Here is an 11,961-nt window from a genome sequence, read left to right as displayed (position 1 = left end):
TGGAACACTGAAATCCACAGGGAGATTTTGGCAGGCTCCAAACCCTGCTGAGACAGCCAAAATGGTAAAACAAAGAGACAAATCCCAAATGAAAAAACAAGAGAATTCTCCAGAACAAGGGCTAAATGAAATGGAGATAAGCAAGTTATCAGATATAGTGTTCAGAGTAATGATTATCAGGACGTTCAACAGCATGAGCAAAGATGTAGAAACAATGAAAAATGACGGAGCGGAAATAAACAATGCCATAAAATAAATAAAGAACACATTGGAAGGCATAACCAACAGATTAGAAGCCAAGGATCAGATCAGTTTCTAATTAGAACACAGGGTAGAAAAAAAAAATCACTCAGTCCTGGCTAGTTTGGCTCAGAAGTTAGCGCATTGGCCCATGGACCAGAGAGTCTCAGGTTTGGTTCCTGCTAAGGGCACGTATCTTGGATGCACTTTGTCCCCAGCCCTGGTTGGGGTTGTGTGGGTCATAGCCAGTTGGTGTGTCTCTCTCACATCAATGTTTCTCTCTCTCTCTTCCTCCCTCTTTCCCTCCCGCTCTATCTGAAGATAAGTGCAAAAATGTCCTCATGTGAGGATAAAAAAAATCACTCAATCACAGAACCAACAAGAAAAAAATATTAGAAAACAGGAAGACAGTTTAAGAGACCTGTGGGACAATATAAAACATGACAACACCCACATCATAGGAGTACCAGAAGAAGAAGAAGGTGAACAAAGGTTAGACAATCTGTTAGAAGAAACAGTGGCAGAAAATTTCCCTAACTTGGTGAAGGAAAAAGGCATACAAGTTCAGGAAGCACAAAGAGTCCCAAGCAAGAAGAAACCAAAGAGGCCCATGCCAAGATACATAATTGAGAATACCAAAAATTGAACAGAAAAACAGCTTGCGAGGATGATATAACCAGGGACACTGACTCGATCCTGGTAGGATTGCGGAGGCGCTGGGAGAACACAGACAGCAGCAGCCTTAGCTGTGAGCAGCACCCTTGGGTTAAACTACCAAGGTGTCCACAGCCCAGAGCCAGGAAAGATACTAAAATAGCCACAGCCACATACCTTGGGCTCTGGCAGAGTGAGGGCGGAGTGGACTGGAACTGTGTGGGGACACTCGGGATTTGGAAGGCGCTCAGAGCTTTTGCTGAGTTGCACCCAAGCAGGATGGTGGCCATCTTACAAATTCCCAGGGCTCTAGGGAGAGGTGGTGGCCCCTCCCTCAGAGATTCAACCACACCCAGGTGGGCCATTGAAATGCAAGTTGAGGCTCATTAACAACTAGCATCTGCCCCACTCTTGGGAAATCACCTTACACTGAGCACCTGAGGGAGTTTTTCATTCAACTAAGAACCCAAGGCTCTTTAAGTAATCTGGTAGCTTCCAGGCAAAAAGCAAGAGCATAACTGAACCATTCCTGGGCTAGCAACTCTAACCAGAAAAGTAAGACTTTACAATGATATTTACCGAGAATCCTCCCTGGCTCATCCAAACCCAGGAGAGAAAGCCACAAATAGCAGAACACCAACACCCACAGGAAAAATTTGGCAGGCTCCCAAGACAATTGTGATAGCCCAAATGGAAAAACAAAGAAACAGAAGCCAAATGAAAGAACAAGGGACCTCTACTGAAAATGACATAAATGAGGAGCAGTTAAGCAAGTTAACAGAACTAGAATTCAGAGCCATGATCTTGAGGAAGCTCAACAGCATGAGTAAAAACATAAACACCATGAGTAAAGACATAGAAATATTGAAAATAAACCAATTGAAACTAAAAACTGCAGAGAAAAAAAATCAAGAATGAAATATCAGAAATAAAGAACACATTGGAAGGCCTAAACAGAAGAGTTGAGGAAGCTGAAGACCGGATCAGTGAATTAGAAGATAGGGTAGAAAAAAATCAACCAATCAGAAAACCAAAGGAAAAAAACAATTAAAAAACAGGAAGACAGCATAAGAGAACTGTGGGACAACTGGAAATGTAATAATATTCACATCATAGGTGTTCCTGAAGAAGAAGAAAATGAGCAAGAGTTAGAGAATATATTTGAAGAAATAGCGACAGAAAACTTCCTTAATTTGGTGAAGGAAGAAGGTCTTCAAGTTCAAGAAGCACAGAGAGTCCCAAGTAAGAAGAACCCAAACAGGCCCAAACTAAGACACATAGTAATCAAAGTGCCAAAAATTAAAGATAAAGAGAGAATCCTAAAAGCGGCAAGAGATAAGCAGCAGGTTACCTACAAAGGAAACCCCATAAGGCTCTCAGCTAATTTCATAACAGAAACACTACAAGCCAGAGGGGAATGGCATGAGGTAGTCAAGGTCATGAAAAACAAGGATCTGAATGCAAGAATACTCTACCCACCAAGGCTATCATTCAAAATAGAAGGTCAAATAAAGAGCTTCTCAGACAAAAAAAGGCTAAGGGAATACATTAGCACCAAACCAGCACTGCAGGAAAAGTTAAAAGAACTGCTGTAATTACTAGAAGAAATAGGAAGAAAAATATAACCAAACTAAACAAAAATGGCAATAAATAAGTACATATCAATAATCACCTTAAATGTAATGACTGAATGCTCCAATAAAAAGACACAGATTAGCTGATTAAATAAGAAAGCATGACTCAAAACGAAAAGGCTACCCACTGTATGGGAGAGCATAATTGCCAATGATATATTAGATAAGGGGTTAATTTACAATATATAGAGAGTGTTCATACAACTCAACAAAAGAAAGACAAGAACCCAATTAAAAATGGGCAGAGGAACTAAATAGACAACTCTCCAAAAAGGACATACAAATGGCTAAGAGACATATGAAGAAATGCTCAACATCACTAATCATCAGAGAGATGCAAATTAAAACAACAATTAGGTATCACCTCACACCTGTCAGAATAGCCGCCATCAACAAATCATCAAACAACAAGTGTTGGCAAGGGTGTGGAGAAAAGGGGACTCTGGTACAATGCTGGTGGGAATGCAGACTGGTGCAGTCACTATGGAAAACAATATGGTGTTACCTCAAAAAATTAAAAATTGAACTACCATTTGACCCAGTGATCCTACTTCTAGGAATATACCTTAAGAAGCCTGAAACACCAATCAGAAAGAATATATGTACCCCCATGTTCATAGCAGCACTATTTATAATATCTAAGATCTGGAAACAGCCCAAGTCTCCATCAGTAGATGAATGGCTAAAAAAGCTGTGGTACATATACACAATGGAGTACTATGCAGCTGTAAGAAAGAAAGATCTCTTATCCTTAGAGATGACATTGAGGGACCTGGAAAGTATCATCCTAAGTGAAACAAGCCAAACAGAGAATGACAAGTGTCATATGATCTCACTTATTTGTGGAATATAATGAACATCACAGTCTGAGGAATGGGGCAGTCCCAGAGACGTGGAAGTGGGGTACAGACTGACAATCTCCGGAAGAGGAGGTGGTGGGGGAGAGATAAACCACAGAACTTATATGCATGTATGCATGAACAATGGACATGGACAACAAAGCTGGGGACTGGGCAGGGAGGGAGGGGGAGGGGGGAATCAGTGGGGGAACAAGGAGAAACATCTGTAACAAAAATGAATTAATAAAAAATAAAATAAAAATAAAAAAAAGAAAGCATGACTCATCTATATGTTGTTAACAAGAGACCAACCTCACAACAAAAGACTGATATAGGTTGAAAGTGAAGGGATGGAAAAAAAACTTTCAAACAAATGGAAAGGAAAAAAACGCTGGGGTAGCAATACTCATATCTGATGAAATAGATTTCAAAATGAAGGCCAGAACTAGAGACAAAGAATGCCACTACATAATATTGAAAGGATCTATCCAACAGGAAGATATAACCTTGATAAACATGTGTGCACCCAGTATAGGAGCACCAAAATGTATTAAAAATCTTCTGGAGGACTTAAAAGGAGAAATCAACAGCAATACAATCATAGCAGGGGATTTCAACATCCCGCTGACATCACTGGATAAATCCTCTAGACAAAAATTAGGAAGAAAACAGAGACTCTAAATGAAGCACTAGACTAAATGGATTTAATACATATCCACAGAGAATTACACCCCAAAACTGCAGAATTCACATTCTTCTCAAGTGCACATGGGACATTCTCAAAGGTAGACCACATGATAGGACACAAACTAAGTCTCTACAAGTTTAAGAAGATTGAAATCATATCAAACATCTTCTCAGATCACAATGGCATGAAACTAGAAATCAATTGCAACAAGAACATGCAAAGACATTTGAACAGATGGAAGCTAAGTAGCATGTTATTAAACAACAAATGGGCCAATGAGGAGAGCAAGGAAGAAATTAAAAACTTCCTGGAAATCAATGAAAATGAACACACATCAACACAAAATTTATGGGATGCAGTGAAAACAGTTCTGAGAGGAAAGTTCATAGCACTACAGGCCTACCTCAAGACGCAAGAAAAATCTCTAATAGACTACCCAAGTTCACAACTTAGAGAATTAGAAAGCGAACTAAAAGAAAACCCCAGAGCAAGTAGAAGGAAGGAAATAGTAAAGATCAGAGAAGAAATAAATGACATAGAGACCAAAAAAAAAAAAAAAAAAAAAACAATTCAAAGGATCAATGAAACAAAGAGCTGGTTTTTCAAAAAGATAAACAAGATTGATGGACCCTTAGCTAGACTCACCAAAAAACAAAGAGAGAGAACCCAAATACACAAAATCAGAAATGAAAGAGAAGTAACAACTGACACCACAGAAATACAAAAGATCATTAAGAACTACTATGAACAATTATATGGTAAAAAATTCGACAATCTAAGCAAAATGGACCAATTTCTAGGAACACATAGTCTCCCAAAACTGGACCGGGAAGAGATAGAAACTTGAACAGAGTAAATCAACTAATGAAATTGAAGATGTAACCAAGACTCTCCCAGCTAACAAAAGCCGAGGCCGGGATGGCTTCACTGGGGAGTTTTACCGAATATTCAAAAAAGAACTAACACCCATTCTCCTCAAACTATTTCAAAAAATTCAAGAAGGAAAACTTCCAAACTCCTTTTATGAGGCCAACATAATTCTAATTCCAAAACCCTAAAAGGACACTACAAAGAAGAAAAACTACAGGCCAATATCCCTGATGAACATAGACGCCAAAATCCTGAACAGAGTACTGGAAAATCAAATCCAGCAACACATCAAAAGAATTATGCACCATGACCAAGTGGGATTCATCCCAGGAATGCAAGGCTGGTACAATATTCGGAAATCAATAAATGTGATATACCACATAAATAAAATGAAGAATAAAAACCACATGATCATATCGGTAGATGCTGAAAAAGCATTTGAGAAAATGCAGCATCCATTTCTGATAAAAACACTCAGCAATGTGGGAATAGAGGGATCATACCTCAACATAATAAAGGCCATATATGAAAGACATACCACCGAGATCATACTTAATAGGTAGAAACTAAAAGCATTTCCCTTAAGAACAGGAACAACACAGGGATGCCCACTTTCGCCACTCTTATATAACATAATATTGGAAGTCTTAGCCACAGCAATCAGACAGGAAGAAAAAGCAAAAGGGATCCAAATTGGAAAGGAGGAAGTGAAACTGTCATTATTTGCAGATGACATGATATTATACATAGAAAACCCTAAAGAATCTATCAAAAATTTACTAAACTTAATAAATACATTTGGCAAAGTAGCAGGATCCAAAATTAACGTCAAGATATTGATGGCATTCTTATACACCAATAATGAACTCACAGAAACAGAAACTGAAAAAACAATCCCATTTACCATCGTGGCAAAAAAATTAAGACACCTAAGAATAAACTTAACCAATGAAGTAAAGATTCTATTTGCAGAAACCTAAGGCCATTGAAAAAAGAAATAGAGGAAGATATAAAAAAGTGAAAGCACATAACTTGTTCATGAATTGGAAGAATTAACATCATTAGAATGTCCATATTACCCAAAGCAATCTATAGATTCAATGCAATCCGCATCAAAATACCAACAACATAATTCACAGAACTAGAACAAATACTTCAAAAGTTCATATGGAACCAAAAAAAGACCTCGAATAGCCACAGCAATCTTGAAAAAGAAGAGCAAAGTATGAGGAATCACATTACAAGATTTCAGGTTATACTACAAAGCCACTGTAATCAAAACAGCCTGGTATTGGCACAAGACAGGCATATAGACCAGTGGAACAGAACAGAGAACCCAGAAATGGATCCAAGGCAATATGCTCAATTAATATTTGACTAAGTTGGCAAGAGCATACAGTGGAGTAAAGAAAGACTCTTTAATAAATGGTGTGGGGAAAATTGGACAGCTACATGTAAAAAAATGAAACTAGACCATCAACTTACACCATACACAAGAATAAACTCAAAATGGATAAAAGACTTAAATGAGACCTGTGAATCCATAAAAATTATAGAAGAAAATGTAGGCAACAAAATTTTAGACATCATATGCAGCAGAATTTTCACTGATAAATCACCTAAGGCAACAGAAACAAAGGTAAAAATGAACACATGGGACTACATCAAACTAAAAAGCTTCTGCACATCAAAAGAATCAACCCTCAAAATGGAAAGGCAACCCACTGTATGGGAGAACATCATTGCCAATGATACATTAGATAAGTGTTAATTTTCAAAATATATAGAGTGCTCATACAACTCAACAAAAGGAAGACAAAGAACCCAATTAAAAAATGGGCAGAGGAGTTGAATAGACACCTCTCCCAACAGGACATACAACTGGCCAAGGGACGTATGAAGACATGCTCAACATCACTAATCATCAGAGAGAAGCAAATAAAAACAACAATGATGTCTCACCTCACACCTGTCAGAATGGCCGCCATCAACAAATCATCAAAGAACAAGTGTTGGGGAGGGTGTAGAGAAAAGGGGACTCTAATACACAGCTGGTGGGAATGCAAATTGGTGCAGCCGCTATGGAAAACAATATGGTGTTACCTCAAAAAATTAAAAATTGAACTTCTACTTGACCCAGTGATCCTACTTCTAGGAATATACCCTAAGAAGCCTGAAACACCAATCAGGAAGAATATGTATACCCCCATGTTTGTAGCAGCATTGTTTACAATAGCTAAGATCTGGAAACAGCCCAAATGTCCATCAGTAGACAAATGCATTAAAAAGCTGTGGTACATATAGACAATGGAATACTATGCCACGGTGAGAAAGAAATATCTCTTATCCTTTGAGACAACATGGAGGGACCTGGAAAGTGTCATCTTAAGCGAAAGAAGCCAAACAGAGAAAGACAAGTATCATATGATCTCACTTATCTGTGGAATATAATGAACGTAACAGTCTGAGGAATGGGGTAGCCCCACAGAAGTGGAAGTGGGGTACAGACTGACAATCCCCAGAAGAGGGGGTGGTGGGGCAGAGATAAACCACAGGACTTATATGCAGGCATACATGAACAATGGACATGGACAACAAAGCTGGGGATTGGGTGGGGAGGGAAAGGGAGAAACATCTGTAAAAAAAAAAATAAATTAATTAAAATAAATAAATGAATATATAAAAATAAATAAAGAAGATGAAATAGCTTTAAAAAATCCCATTTACCATCACGGCAAAAATAAATTAAGATACCTAGAAATAAACTTAACCAAAGAAGAAAAGAATTTATTTCCAGAAAACTACAGGACATTGAAAAAAGAAATAGAGGAAGATATAAAAAAGTGGAAGCACATACCTTGTTCATGGATTGGAAGAATTCACATAATTAAAATGTCCATACTACCCAATGCAATCTGTATATTCAATGAAATTCCCTTTCAAATACCAGCGACATATTTCGCAGAACTAGAACAAATACTTCAAAAGTTCGTATGGAATCAAAAAAGACCTGAATAGCCACAACAATCTTGAAAAAGTAGGTGGGATCACAATACCAGATATCAGGTTATACTACAAAACCACTGTAATCAAAACAGCTTGGTACTGGCAGAAGAACAGGTATATAGAACAATGGAATAGAACAGAGAACCCGGAAATTGACCAAAGACATTATGCTCAATTAATATTTGACAAAGGTGGCAAGAGCACACAGTGGAATAAATAAAGCCTCTTTAATAAATGGTGTTGGGAAAATTGGACAGCTACATGCAAAAAAAATGAAACTAGACCACAACTTACACCATACACAAGAATAAACTAGGAGATGGGAGGGGGCAGGACCAGAGGGAGGGTGAGTGTGTGAGAGAGTGAGCGAGTATGTGAGAGACTATGAGTGGACATGAAGGTGGATGACCAAACCAGAGCAGTGCAGAGACGAGGAGCTGAAAGTTGCTGTGCTGTGGACAGGAGCAGCTGGCTACCGAGGTACATGGCTCTTCACGGTGCTTCTCCCTGCACAGTGGGGCGGTCCCACCATTTTGGAAGATCCCAGATCTTCCCTGGGTGGAGGCAGTGGGATCAGCTAGGGCCCAGCAACTGAGCCCATCAGCGCACCTGGCACCATGCGACCAGTGGACACTCTGTTTCAATACCAACCAATTCACAGAAGTGGAGCTCCCATGGTGCTGGTCTCAGAAGCTGCACACAGCCCTGAGCCCCGTACCATTCCCCAAAGTAGCAGCCCGGTCAGAGTCCAGATATACCTACCTCAGCAACAGAGGCTGGGGAGCAGACATCCATTTCCAGGCGACAGAAGCACAGACCGGCAGCTGAGACCCATCCCCCAAAACTGCAGCAAAAGCTGAGCAGGAGTTGAGCCCCACAGGGCAGCAGCATTCCCCAGCTGCCAGCAGTGGGACCTGGGGCTCCACAGAGGCCTGTGTGGTCCATTAGCCCACAAGAGCAGTGGGAGCCAGAGCCCCAGAGAGACTGGTGCGATCCAGCTGCCTGCCAGCAGGAACTGCAGGGTGCGAGGGCACCAGAGAGGCCTGTACAACCCAGCAGGTACTGTGCGATCCCATTACCCATGGGCCCTGTGGGGTGCAGAAGCACCAGAGAGGCCTGTGAGACCCAGCAGGACTGCACAATCTAGTTACCCACGGGGCCTGTGGGGGTGCTGAAGCACCAGAGAGCCCTGAGCAACCCAGCAGGGACTGTGCCATCCAGTTAACCGCGGGACATTTGGAGTGCTGAAGCTCCATAGAGGCCTGTGCGACCCAGCAGCCCATAACATAGGCATAGAGCCTGGTCCCCAAAGGGACTGTGTGATCCAGTTATCCTCAGGACCTGCAGGGTGCTGGGCACCAGAGAGGCCTGTGGGACCCAGCTGCGCACAAGGTAGGCATAGAGGATGTAAAAATGGCGACAGAGTGAATAGAAGCTACGCAGATGATCTCCCAGGACCAAAGGGGAATTACAACTAAAATAAAGACAAATCCTCAAAAAAAAAAAAAAATCAACAGAAAAGCAGCAGGACAGGACCATATAACCAGGGACACTGGTAGGATCTGCGGAGGCGTGAGAAGGTGGCGGGCTGGGTGCTCATGGACAGCAGCAGTCTTAGTTGTGAGCAGCACCCTTGGAGAATAAAGACCAAGCCTGCTCCACAGCACAGAGAGCCAGGACAGAGAGCTAAAATAGCCACAGCTACTCCCCTGGGGGCTATGGCAGAGAGAGGGCAGACTGGGCTGGAACTCTGTGGGGACACCCGGGATTTGGAGGGCACTCAGAGTTTTTGTTGAGTTGCAGTCACAAAGGATGGTGGCCAGTGTGCTCCTTCCCAGAGCTGTGGGGAAAAACAGCAGTCCCCCCCATTCAAAGATTCAGCCTTTTCCAGGTGAGGCAAAGAAATGCAAATTGAGGCTCATTAACAACCAGCATCTATCCCACCCTCTGGAAATCCTCTCATGCAGAACAACAGGGCTACATTCCAAGGCACCGAGTAACTGAGACTACTAGCAGCCAGGAAAAAGCTAGAGGATAACTGAACCTTTCCTGGGCTTGCAAATCTACCCAGGAAGGTAAGACTTGACAGTGGTGTTAAACATGGGTCCACCCAGGCTCATCCAAACTCAGTAGAGAGGGCCACACACAGCAGAACACCAACACCCACAGGGAAAATTTGTCAGGCTCCAAAAACCCACTGAGATAGCAAAATGGTGAAACAAAGAAAAAAATCTCAAAGGAAAAAACAAGAGAAATCTATCGAAGATGAGATAAATGAAATGCAATTAAGTAAATTATCAGAGGTAGAGCTCAGAGCCATGATCTTGAGGAATTCCGCTCAACAGCATGAGTAAGGACATCAGCACCATGAGTAAAGATATAAAACATTGAAAACCAACCAAGTGGAAATGAAAAATGACATAGCAGAAATAAAGAACACATTGGAAGGACTAACCAGCAGAGTAGAGGAAGCTGAGGAACGGATCAGTGAATTAGAAAACAGCGTAGAAAAAATCAACCAATCAGAAAACCAAAGGAGCCCTGGCCGGTTTGGCTCAGTGGTTAGAGCATCGGCCTGCGGTCCAGAGAGACCCGGGTTCGGTTCCCGCTAAGGGCGCGTACCTCGGTTGCAGTTAGTCCCCGGCCCTGGTTGGTTGTGCGGGTGGCAGCCACTCGATGTGTCCCTTTCACGTCGATGTTTCTCTCTCTCTCTCTTCCTCTCTCTCCCTCCCACTCTATCTGTACAAAAAATGGAAAAATGTCCTCGGGTGAGGATAAAAAAAAAAAAAAAAAAAAAAAAGAAAACCAAAGGAAAAAACTATTAAAAACAGGAAGACAGCTTAAGAGGACTGTGGGACAACTGGAAACAACCCAATTTAAAAATGGGCAGAGGACCTAAACAGATCTCTCTCCAAGAAGGACATACAAATGGCCAAGAGACATATGAAAAAATGTTCAATGTCCCTAATCATCAGAGAGATGCAAATTAAAACAATTATGAGGTATCACCTCACACCTGCCAGAATGGCCGCTATCAAATTATTAAACAACAAGTGCTGGCGAGGGTGTGGAGAAAAGGGGACTCTAGTACACTGCTGGTGGGAATGCAGACTGGTGCAGACACTATGGAAAACACTATGGTGTTTTTTAAAAAAATTTAAAGTGGAGCTGCCATTTGACCCAGTGATCTCACTTCTAGGAATATATCCTAAGAAACCTGAAACACCAATCAGAAAGAATATATGCACCCCTATGTTCTTAGCACTATTTACAATAGCTAAGATCTGGAAACAGCCCAAGTGTCCATCAATAGATGAGTGGATAAAAAAAGCTCTATTACATATACACAATGAAACACTATGCAGCTCAAAGAAAAAGAGATCTTTTATCCTTTGAGGTGACATGGAAGGACCTGGAGAGCATTGTGCTCAGCAAAATAAGCCAATCAGAGAAAGCAAACATCACGTGATCTCACTTATTTGTGGAATGTAATGAACAAAATAAGCTGATGAACAAAATAGATCCAAAGACATAGAAAAGAATTCGTTTCAGACTGACAAATGTCAGAGGAGGGGGTCGCGGTGGGGGGGGGGGCAGTGTTATGGAATAGATAAACCAAAAAACTTATATGCATGTATGAGTAACCAATGGGCATAGACAACAATGCTGGGCATGGGAGGCAGGGTGGAGGGATCAGGAGGAGGTTGTCTAGGGGGGAAAAAGGAGAAACATCTGTAACAAAAATAAATTAATAAAAATTGCAAGAAAAAAAAAATGGAGGCCTGATGTTCAGAGACACTGAAACTGTCAGAGATACCAAACCAATTATACCACATGCCAGGTGATAATTATGATTTCTTCCTTCTTCTGCTCCTGTCTTTTCATTTCTATGACATGTTGGGCGCTCAGCTCAGCAGAAACTGTTGTCTATTTCCAACTGTTGGCATTGAGCAAGGCCACATTGCTAATAGGGTACCTGGAAGCACTTCTCCATCTAGAGAGGTAAAAGGCCAGGGTCTCCCCTTCCAGG

This window comes from Molossus molossus, unplaced genomic scaffold (assembly GCF_014108415.1).
Source record: "Molossus molossus isolate mMolMol1 unplaced genomic scaffold, mMolMol1.p scaffold_m16_p_2, whole genome shotgun sequence".
Classification (NCBI taxonomy): Eukaryota; Metazoa; Chordata; class Mammalia; order Chiroptera; family Molossidae; genus Molossus; species Molossus molossus.
This window is presented reverse-complemented; position numbering follows the sequence as displayed.